The 12,027-nt window shown below is 38.6% G+C and overlaps 1 pseudogene; it reads right to left on the bottom strand.

Moving 5' to 3' along the window:
* Positions 1-1,585: 1,585 nt before the first annotated feature.
* LOC133052583 (ferritin light chain 1-like) lies at positions 1,586-2,030 on the bottom strand (annotated as a pseudogene).
* Between the last annotated feature and the right edge of the window lie 9,997 nt (positions 2,031-12,027).

A 12,027-nucleotide genomic window follows, 5' to 3' on the forward strand; every position in this document is an offset into this window, starting at 1 on the left:
ACTAAAACCTTATCTATTAAACAATTTGATGTATGCAACATTCTTGAAATGACAAAATTATAGACACGGTGAACTGATCAATGATTACCCTAGGTCAGGGATAGGGCAGAGGGTAGGGATGAGTGTGGGTGTGACTAAAAAAGGACAAAACGAGTGATCCTTGTGATGGAAATCTTCTGTATCTTGACCATACTAATGTCTATATCTTGGTTGTGATTTTGTACTATAGTTTTGGCAGATATTACCATTGGAGGAAATGTGTAAATGATACATGCAGGATCTCTCTCTACTATTTGTTACAACTGCTAGACAACTGTAACAACTGTATTTGTTACAACTACTAGAGTCAACTCCTGTGACTCTATAATCATCTGAAATTAAAAGTAACCTTATAGCTGAGTAATTCCATTGTGTATATGTACCACAACTTCCTTATCCATTCATCTGTGGATGGACATCTAGGTTGCTTCCATGTCCTACCTACTGTAAATAGTGCTGCAATGAACACTGGGGTATATCTTTCCTTTTCAATTATGATTTCCTCAAAGAGAAAGACAAATACTGTATATTAAGGCATATATATGGAATCTAGAAAGCTAGTGCTGACAATCCTACGTGCAGTTCAGCCAAGGAGACACAAAGAACAGACTTTTGGACAAGTGGGAGAAGGAGAGGTGGGATGATTTGAGAGAATAGCATTGAAATGTATACATTACCATATGCAAAGCGGATAGCCAGTGGGAATTTAATATATGATGCAGGGAACCCAAAGCTGATAATCTCTGACAACCTGGAGGGATGGGGTGGGGAGCAAAGTGGGAGGAGTGTTCAGGAGAGAGGGTACACATGTATGCCTATGACCGATTCATGTTGACTTATGGCAGAGGCCATCACAATATTATAATTATCCTACAATTAAAATAAATAAATATATTTTAAAAAAGTTACTTTAAACATGAATGCATGTAAAATGATTAGTACAATTAGGGACAATCAGTAAGTGCTAAATAAAAGGTTTGGTAGAGTTTTGTTTTGTTGTGGCTATTTTTGCTTTGTCCTTGATATTTTCCTTTTGGTGCACGGCTTGGGCCAGGGCTTCAATGTAGTTACAAAGCTGTCTGGTGACTGCAGGGAGAGGCTTAAGGCAGATGCCCTGACTTCAGGGGGATGCAGAGGGGTCCCTCAAAGGTTTCTGGGCTCCTAGGCTGGTTGACGGAGAAGGCAATGGCACCCCACTCCAGTACTCTTGCCTGGAAAATCCCATGTATGGAGGAGCCTGGTGGACTGCAGTCCATGGGGTCGCAAAGAATCAGACACGGCTGAACGACTTCACTTTCACTTTTCACTTTAATGCTTTGGAGAAGGAAATGGCAACCCACTCCAATGTTCTTGCCTGGAGAACCCCAGGAACGGCAGAGCCTGGTGGGCTGCAGTCTATGGGGTTGCACAGAGTCGGACACGACTGAAGCGACTTAGCAGCAGCAGCACCAGCAGCAGGCTGGTTGAGGGTGAACCATTGGAAGAGTTACTGGCTCAACTCCCCCTCCACCCCACCCTCTGTCTGCAGGAGTGGGGTATGGGGCGATTAGGTGGTTGTAATCTGCTTGATGAGTTTCAGTTGCTCCTCCAGGAAGCCACTCTCTAGGAAGTCACAGGCATGGAGGTCTGCACAAGCAGAACCCAGGGCAGGCAGGTTCAAAAAGGCTTGACTCAGGTTCTTCTCCAGGGCCATGGCAGCTTTCGTATTGTCTGGAGTTTTATTCCATTCATCTTGGGACGGCTTCTGCACTCCTGAAAGAGGCCAGGGACACCATGACAGTTTTGAATCTTCAAGAGATACTGAGCACCCTTAAGCTTCTCCACCACGAACTCACAGAAGTGACCCACCCCCTCCAGAGCTGCAACCCCTTGGTTGAAATAGAAGCCCAGAGAGAGGTAGGTATAAGAGGATCCAGATTCAAGGTGAGCCCATGGTTGATGGCAGCCTTCATCTCAGTGGAATAATTCTGATGAATCTGGGCATCCACAGTGGGTCAGCCATAACCAGTTAAGCAACAAAAAAAAAAGAAAAAGAAAGAAAGAAAGAAAATGGCGTTGGCTGGTCCAGGAGGCTGAGGAGGGCAGAGAAGATAGTCTCGGAGGATGTGATTGGAAAAGAGGCTGAAGGGTGGTCAGAGGCTGGAAGAAGGGGTGTCCACAAGTCTGGTACAATGTTGAACCAAGAGAGATCCATGGACCACTGGGTGTGCTATGAATAGTTTTAAATTGGAAGCTAGTTGCTACATGGGAACAGACGAAAATTATAATTGCTAAGTATTGTCCGATGGATATTGACAGGTGAAATTATTTTACAGGTAATGAGAAAGAAGGCCTGAAATAAGAAAGGGATACTCTGGAGAAAGAGGGAAAGGAAAGAAGTGAGGGAAAGCTTTTGGGGAGAAGGATAGTAGAAAAAAAGATAAATCCAGAGAGAATGAGACAAAATGGAGAGAGAGGGAAGAGGGAAGGATGTAAAGGATGGATAGAGAAAAGTGCAAGTAATCAAGAGGAAATCTTCCATACAGGTCAGGTAAAGGTTTAGTTAGCTTCTTGGTGGAAATGAGTGACACTGTTATAAGGGGCAACACCTGTTCTACTCCAATACTGGTTGAGAGATTCATTAGGAATTTATTCCTTTGAGTCAATGACCTATGAAGACTAGGGCAAATGCCTTTCTGAGAGGTAACATGTTGCTCATCTCAGTTATTAGAACTCTTGTGTAAAGTCATTTATTAGTCACTTAAAGGATCTAGATGGAAGAGGACAAAGAACCAATTAGAAAGTAGTGAGTGATTAAAAATTCACAACATGTGATCTTAAATTGAGAGCATCTGGCAACCGTGGTCCCTGCTTATGTTAAAAGTATTTGGAGATGAGGATGATGTGAGAGGCAGTGCCTACAGAAAGGTAGGTGAACAGTGAGGAACCTTCTGAAAATAAAATGCGATGTTTGTTTGAACCATGTGGAATTGCCATTTTAGTTGGTTAAGTAATGTTCCATATGGTTCCACCTAGTATATGTGAAAGCACTTGAGAAACTCTAGTAAAACGTTTATATGAATATGTTACTATGAGGCAGGGGACAATTTGCATTGGGGAAAAAAGGACAAGATATAGTGTCTGGGAAGTGAAGGGAAGTTGCTCAGTCGTGTCTGACTCTTTGCAACCCCATGGGCCTACCACACTCCTCTGTCCATGGGATTTTCCAGGCAAGAGTGCTGGAGTGGGTTGCCATTTCCTTCTCCAGAGGATCGAACCTGGGTCTTCCGCATTGTAGGCCGACGCTTTACCGTCTGAGCCACCAGAGAAATAGTTCCAGCTTTGCCACTTCCTTGTGTGACCTTGAATGAATCACTTCACCTGCAAAGTCTTCTGTCTTGGTCTGTGTGTGGGTTGGAAAGGAACTTCCAGACATGAGGCAGAACGAGAGGAGATGCTATTAGAACAGTGGACTGGCTCAAAGGAGAGCCGACCCCTTTTTATGGGTTAGTAGCCAATGTTTACAGCCTCAAGACAAAGAAAAATTCCTGCTGGAAGGGTGGCATTAGGGGATTGGTTAGGGTGCTCTAGGTGGGTATTTTTACCTAATATGGGCGCTGGTTTAGGTCAGGGAGGCTCATGGCAACGGTTGCAATGGGGCTGGGTCAGTTCCAGGGATGGCCTTGGTACAAGGCTTTGCACCCATGACCTTGGACTAGGGCTCCACATTCTCTTTTGTGAGATGACAGTGCTAACATTTCCCACCCTCTGCCCAACTTCAGAGCTTCTAGGTGAGGACAAAATGAGTTAGCTTATTTAAAAGTGCATTTCAAACCACACTGTTCCGTCCAAATGCAAATGAATCAGGGTAAATGCTGTGTTCATATATATTAAAACAAGTTGTGTTGATTTGAGATGTAGATTTTTTGTGCGTGCTTTTTTAACTTTTAACATTTTTTTTTCCTTTAGTGACATTTGAGATAATTAAATTATCTTAAACCACAGATGGAAGATTTTTGTTGTTGGTTTCTAAGTTGCAGGTTTTTGAGAGGTATAGGGGGATTAAATGAAGAATGACCCCTATCATATGAGAAAGGTGGGTTCAAGGTACATAAATAATGGGAAGATCCCACAGCTTTCCTTACTCCCAACAAAACATCTTTGTTTTCTCTTCTTTTTAAAGCCTGAAGAGTCAATCCACTTTCTATGAAGTAAAAACACTTAGATACTGTCAGACTCCTTGTCAAGTTGTATCATCATCTCTAATGACATGGAGGTGTTATTTAGTTTGTGCTTCATTTATCTGGCAGGCAACCAAATTGAATCCACGTTTTTCCACTCTTGATCATTGTCAAGAAGATTTTTTTCCTTTATACTTGTCAAAGTTAAAAGGGCTTTAAAAGTATTTAAGTGGATAAGTGAAACATTTAATATTCTTGTAGGTTATTCTTCATTGATAAGAGCCTGTTGTAATTTTTTCTTGTCACCCAGGCAGTTTGGAAGAAACCATCAGCAATCTAGCTTTAGCATGTCTTTATTACCATTTTAGACTAGGGAGGAAGGTTGTCATGGCCAGTACTACTGTCCCCATTTAGCTGATAGAGATATTGATATCCAGTAAGACTCTGCCAGTACACAAAGAAGTCAACAGTAGACAATCACCAGACTGCATCATGAAAAACACCAATTGGTACAGAGTGCTAACGTAGGTTTCATAATCAATACACTTAAACAAACATGACTGTAGCAATGTCTATTAATCACACACACACATAAAATAGTCTCATCCAATTATAGTGACTGACTTTGACTTACTACAGTGTATTTTGATTGCCGTATATGACAATAACATTAGTAAAGTGTACACATGATTTATTTATATTGTGACATAAATACTATCTTTAAAAAACTAGAACTAAGGCTTTAGGATAATCTATAACCCCCCAGTAAGTAGATAGATGCCTAAACCAACCCTGACATCTCACTTGTTCAATTATGTTGTGAGATACTGCCGTATGGTATGGATTGTCTCATTCTATAGGATCCATGTAACCTATCAATGCTATGTGCTGTGCTCAGTGGCTCAGTCGTGTCCGACTCTTTGGGACCCCATGGACTCTAGTCCACCGGGCTCCTCTGTCCTTGGGGATTCTCCAGGCAAGAATACTAGAGTGGGTTGCTGTGCCCTGCTCCAGGGGAATCTTCCCAATCCAGGGGTCGAACCCAGGGTCTCCCACATTGCAGGCAGATTCTTTACCATCTGAGCCACCAGGGAAGCCCTATCAATGGTATATAACCATTCATATCTCACATAGTAGATTTCATATGGTACCATGAGATATATGACACCATGTCTAATCTTTTTGACTTGATAGACAAGTTGTTAGAAAAAAAAAATCTCTTCTGGCTTGCCTAAATAACAAAATGCCTTTTATTTCCTGCTTGTAACCATCGATTTTCTATTCCTCCCAGTCAGAGCCCACGTGTCTCATTTGTTGGTCACCTCATTTCACACCCCTCCATACTGTAGATTCATTTCCACTAAGCACCAATGAAGCATTTCCTGACTTCAAAATTTGGTTTGAAATTTGTTTGTCTAGGATGTGTTCCTTACTGTACCAAAATGAGTTTGGTTACACCTTTATTGTACATTTCCTTAGAACGTTTGTTCATTACCAAGGCATTGTTTTTATGTGTTCCTAAATGATAAGTATCAGGGAAATAGCATAAACTGGCATTCAATCAGTACTTAAGACTTTATTGATCACCTGTAATATGCAAGCCACTCGAGAGTTAAGACTCTACTACAAAGCCACAGTCATCAAGACAGTATGGTACTGGCACAAAGACAGAAATATAGATCAATGGAACAGAATAGAAAGCCCAGAGATAAATCCACGAACCTATGGACACCTTATCTTTGACAAAGGAGGCAAGGATATACAATGGAAAAAAGACAACCTCTTCAACAAGTGGTGCTGGGAAAACTGGTCAACCACTTGTAAAAGAATGAAACTAGAACACTTTCTAACACCATACACAAAAATAAACTCAAAATGGATTAAAGATCTAAATGTAAGACCAGAAACTATAAAACTCCTAGAGGAGAACATAGGCAAAACACTCTCCGACATAAATCACAGCAAGATCCTCTATGACCCACCTCCCAGAATATTGGAAATAAAAGCAAAACTAAACAAATGGGACCTAATTAAACTTAAAAGCTTTTGCACTACAAAGGAAACTATAAGTAAGGTGAAAAGACAGCCCTCAGATTGGGAGAAAATAATAGCAAATGAAGAAACAGTCAAAGGATTAATCTCAAAAATATACAAGCAACTCCTGCAGCTCAATTCCAGAAAAATAAATGACCCAATCAAAAAATGGGCCAAAGAACTAAACAGACATTTCTCCAAAGAAGATACACAGATGGCTAACAAACACATGAAAAGATGCTCAACATCACTCATTATTAGAGAAATGCAAATCAAAACCACAATGAGGTACCATTACATGCCAGTCAGGATGGCTGCTATCCAAAAGTCTACAAGCAATAAATGCTGGAGAGGGTGTGGAGAAAAGGGAACCCTCTTACACTGTTGGTGGGAATGCAAACTAGTACAGCCGCTGTGGAAAACAGTGTGGAGATTTCTTAAGAAACTGGAAATAGAACTGCCATATGACCCAGCAATCCCACTTCTGGGCATACACACTGAGGAAACCAGATCTGAAAGAGACACGTGCACCCCAATGTTCATCGCAGCACTGTTTATAATAGCCAGGACATGGAAGCAACCTAGATGCCCATCAGCAGATGAATGGATAAGGAAGCTGTGGTACATATACACCATGGAATATTACTCAGCCATTAAAAAGAATTCATTTGAACCAGTCCTAATGAGATGGATGAAGCTGGAGCCCCTTATACAGAGTGAAGTAAGCCAGAAAGATAAAGAACATTACAGCATACTAACACATATATATGGAATTTAGAAAGATGGTAACGATAACCTTATATGCAAAACAGAAAAAGAGACACAGAAATACAGAACAGACTTTTGAACTCTGTGGGAGAATGTGAGGGTGGGATATTTCAAAAGAACAGCGTGTATACTATCTATGGTGAAACAGATCACCAGCCCAGGTGGGATGCATGAGACAAGTGCTCGGGCCTGGTGCACTGGGAAGACCCAGAGGAATCAGGTGGAGAGGGAGGTGGGAGCGGGGATCAGGATGGGGAATACGTGTAAATCCATGGCTGATTCATATCAATGTATGACAAAACCCACTGAAATGTTGTGAAGTGATTGGCCTCCAACTAATAAAAAAAAAAAAAAAGAGTCAGACATGAAAAAAAAGAAAAATAAAAAAATAAAAAAAAAGAGTAAGGGATGCCAGCACTATGCAAAGCAGAATTAAATAATTAACAGATATACTGCAAAATGCTATGAGCAGATAGGAAGAAACAAGTTTATTCAGTTTACTACTGTAGCTTGTTTCAACTTTCTTGATAGGATCCTTTGCACATAAGTATTTAATTTTGATGAAGTCCATTTTGTTTATATTTAAATTTTGTTGCTTGTGCTCTTGGTGTCATATTTAGGAACCCCTTGCCAAAACCCAAAACATGAAAATTTGCCATAGTTTTCTTCTAAGAGTTGTACAGTTTCAATTCTTAAATGAATGTCTTTAATCCTTTTTGAGCAAATCTTTGTATATGGTGTGATATAGGTACACTTTGATTCTTTTCATGTGGATATCAAGTTGTTCCAGCACTGCTTATTGAAAAGATTATTACCAATGAATGATCTTGGCATATTTGCTGAAAATCAGTTGAACATACTTGGGCTTTCAGTTCTGTTCCATGGATTAATATGCCTATCCTTATGCTACTACTACATTGTGTAATTGCTGTAGCTTTGTGGTCCATATTGAAATCAGGAAGTGTGAATCCTCCAGTTTTGTTCATCTTTTTCAATATTGTCTTGGCTATTTGTAGTTCCTTGTAATTCCACATAAATTTAAAGATTGGCACTTCCATATCTGCACAAAAAGCCATTGGGCTTTTGATAAGAAATGCATTGAATCTGTAGATTACTTTGAGTAATCCTGACAGTTTATAATATTGTCTTTGTGTTTATGAACATAGGATATCTTTCCACTTCTTTATATCTTTTTAGTGTACTTGAACAATATTTTTTAGTTTTCACTCTAAAATTCTTGTACATTGATTCCTAAGTATTTTATTCTTTTTGAGCCTATAGTAAAGTGAATTATTTCAGTTATTTTATTTCCTGATTCTGCATTGGCATTGTATAGAAAAAAATCAATTTGGGTATATTCATTTTGTATCCTGCAATTTTACTTACTTTTTAGCTGTAAATCTTTTTGTGTGTGTGTGTGTGTGTGTGTGTGTGTGAATTCTTTAGCATTTTTATATATAAGATCATTTTGTCTGTGAATAGATTTAGTTTTACTTCTTTTCTGTTTTCAGTTCAGTTCAGTTCAGTCTCTCAGTCGTGTCCGACTCTTTGCGACCCCATGAATCGCAGCACGCCAGGCCTCCCTGTCCATCACAAACCCCGGAGTTTACTCAAACTCATGCCCATTGAGTCGGTGATGCCATCCAGCCATCTCATCCTCTGTCGTCCCCTTATCCTCCTGCCCCCAATCCCTCCCAGCATCAGGGTCTTTTCCAATGAGTCAACACTTCACATGAGGTGACCAAAGTATTGGAGTTCCAGCCTCAGCATCAGTCTGTCCAATGAACACTCAGGACTGATCTCCTTCAGGATGGACTGGTTGGATTTCCTTTCAGTCCAAGGGACTCTCAAGAGTCTTCTCCAACACCACAGTTTAAAAGCATCAATTTTTCGGCGCTCAGCTTTCTTCACAGTCCAACTCTCACATCCATACATGACCACTGGAAAAACCATAGCCTTGACCAGACGGACCTTTGTTGGCAAAGTAATGTCTCTGCTTTTTAATATGCTGTCTAGGTTGGCCATAACTTTCCTTCCAATGAATAAGCTTCTTTTAATTTCATGGCTGCAGTCACCATCCACAGTGATTTTAGAGCCCCCAAAAATAAAGTCTGACACTGTGTCTCCCCATCTATTTCAGTTTTAGATACTTTTATTTCTTCCTCTTGTCAACTTCTCTAGCTAGAACTTCCTGGTATTATGTTGAATACCAGGGTGAAAGTGAATTTCTAGTCTTGTTCCTGAACTTAGGGGGAAAACTTTCAGTTTCTCCACTAGTGAGTATAATATTAGCTGTGGGTTTGTCATGAATAACTTTATCATGTTGAGAAAGGCCCCTTCAATTCCTAGGTTTTGAGGGTTTTTATCATAAAAGAGTGTTGAAATTTATCAGATGCTTTTCTTTCATCAATTGAGATCGTGTTTTGTTTTGTCCCCCCCCCACCTCCATTTTACTAATGTGGTTGGGTTTTGGATGTTGAAGTACACCTGCATTTCTGGGATATATCCCAGTTAGTCATGATGTGTAGTCCTTTTAATACTGCTGGACTCTGGTAGTGTTCAGTAGAGGGTTTTGCATCTATAATATTTTCATGAGGGATATTTGTCTGTATTTTTCTTGTTTGTCCTTGTCTGGCTTTGATATCAGGGTAATGCTGGCTTCATGGAATAGAGAGAATTACTTTCTTTTCTATTTTGGAAAAAGTTTTTAGAAGGATTTTGTTAATTCTTTAAATACTAGTGAAGCCATCTGGTCTTGGGCTTTTCATTTCTGGTAGGTTTTTTACTCAATCTCTGTAGTTTTAGATGTGTTTCAGATTATCTATTTTTTGAGTCAGTTTTGGTAATTTGTGTGTTTCTAGAAATTTATCCATTTCATCTTGATTAATATAATTTGTTGCTTTATAGTTTATAGTATTTTCCTATAATCCTTTTATTTATATAACACCAGTAGTGACATCCCCATTTTAATTTCAGATTTTAATTATCTGTGTCTTCTCTCTTTTTCTTAGTCATTCTAGCTAAAGAATTATAAATTTTGTTGATCTTTTCAAAGAACCAACTTTTGGTTTCATTAGTTTTTTAAAAAAAATTTCTGTATTTTTTATTTTCTCCCTTCTGATAGTTTTGGATTTAGTTTGCTCTTTTTATAGTTCCTTAAGGTGTGACTCAGACGGTAAAGCGTCTGCCTACAATGCAGGATCCCTGGGTCAGGAAGATCCCCTGGCGAAGGAAATGGCAACCCATTCCAGTATTCATGCCTGGAAAATCCCATGGACTGAGGAGCCTGGTGGGCTACAGTCCATGGGGTCGCAAAGAGTCAGACACGACTGAGCGACCTCATGTCCTCATGTCATGTCAAGGTGTAAGTTTAGGTGATTGGTTTTTGAGATCTTTCATCTTTCTTAGTTTTATAGTATATTTTTCCATATAAGCACAGCCTTTGCTGCATCTAACAAGTTTTGGTATGTCATATTTTGTTTTCACTGGTCTCTATAAATATTTTCTAGTTTCCCTCGTGATTTCTTTGATCTAGTGCTTGCTTGAGAGTGTGATATATAATTTTCATATGTTTGTTAATTTTCCAGATTTCCTCTGATATTTTATTTCTAGTTTTATTCAATAAAATTCACTGTTGTCAGAGAAGGTAAATTGTATGACTTTAGTTTTTTAAAATATAGTGAGATTTTTTTTATGGACTAATACAAGGTCTATCATGAAGAATGTTCCATGTAAACTTGAGAAGAGTTGCTTATGATTTTTCTGTGGAGTGATTCTCTCTGTCTAGGAACAGACATTAAATTGACTGCTACAACTATGTTTAAGGAGCTAAAGCAAGCCTTGGACAAAGAACTAAAGGAAAATAGAAGAATGCTTCCTCAACAACAACAACAACAAAAATAATAATAAATATATAAATTATAAAATAGAAGCAGATATAATTTCTGACACTGAAAAGTACTGAAAGCAGTGAAAAGTCTAATCATATATGGTTATTCAAGTCCTCTGTTTCTTCACCTATTGTCCATTTGGTTGATCTATCAATTATAAATGGGTTATTGAACTCTCTGATTACATGAAGCTGTTTTCTTTCTCACTATAGTTCTGTCAAATTTTGCTTCATATGGTTTTGAGCACTGTTTGTTAGCTTTGCATATGTTTACAGTTGTTATATATTCTTGATACACTGACCTTTTTAACAGTATAAAATATCCTTTGTCTCTGGTAACACTTTTTGACTAAAATCCTGTTTTGTATAATATTACTATAGCCATCTCTGACCTCCTGACTACAATTTGTATGGAATATAGTTTTCTGTTTTTCACTTTCAACATATTTACAACTTTGGATATGAAGTGAATATCTTGTACATAACATATGGTTGGGTTATGTTATTTTATCCTTTCTGCCAATCTCTGTCTTTTAGTCAATATTTAATTCATTTACATTTAAAGTAGGTACTAATAAAGAAGGACTTCTGCCATTTTGTATTTTTCTATACATTTAATAACTTTGATTTTCTATTTATTGTGTAGCTGAAATTTCTTGTGCTTATTTGATTTTTTTTGGTCAGTGTAACATTTCGATGCATTTTTAGTTTCTATTCCGCAAAAATTCTATATACAGATTTTTTTTTTAATTTTATACCTACTCTTAATTGTGGTACATGGGCTTCTCATTGCAGTGTCTTCTCTTGTGGAGCACAAACTTAGTTGCCTCATGGCATGTGGAATCTTCCCAGACCAGGGATTGAACCTGTGTGTCCTGCACTGGCAGGCAGATTCTTATCCACTGTGCCACCAGGGAAGTCCCATATGTAGTTACTTTTACTCTTGTTTTCTTCACATGGCTTTTAATTACTACTTAATGTCTTTTAATTTCATCCTGAAAGACTTCTTAAGGGAAAGTTACCTAGACACAAATTCTCTCAGCTTTTGTTTATCTGGAAATACCTTGATTTGTCTTTCACAACTCAAAGTCAGTTTTGACATGAAAATAATTATTTGATGCAGTTTTTTCCCCAGTA

The sequence above is a fragment of the Dama dama genome, chromosome X (genome assembly GCF_033118175.1).
Source record: "Dama dama isolate Ldn47 chromosome X, ASM3311817v1, whole genome shotgun sequence".
In the NCBI taxonomy this organism is placed as follows: domain Eukaryota; kingdom Metazoa; phylum Chordata; class Mammalia; order Artiodactyla; family Cervidae; genus Dama; species Dama dama.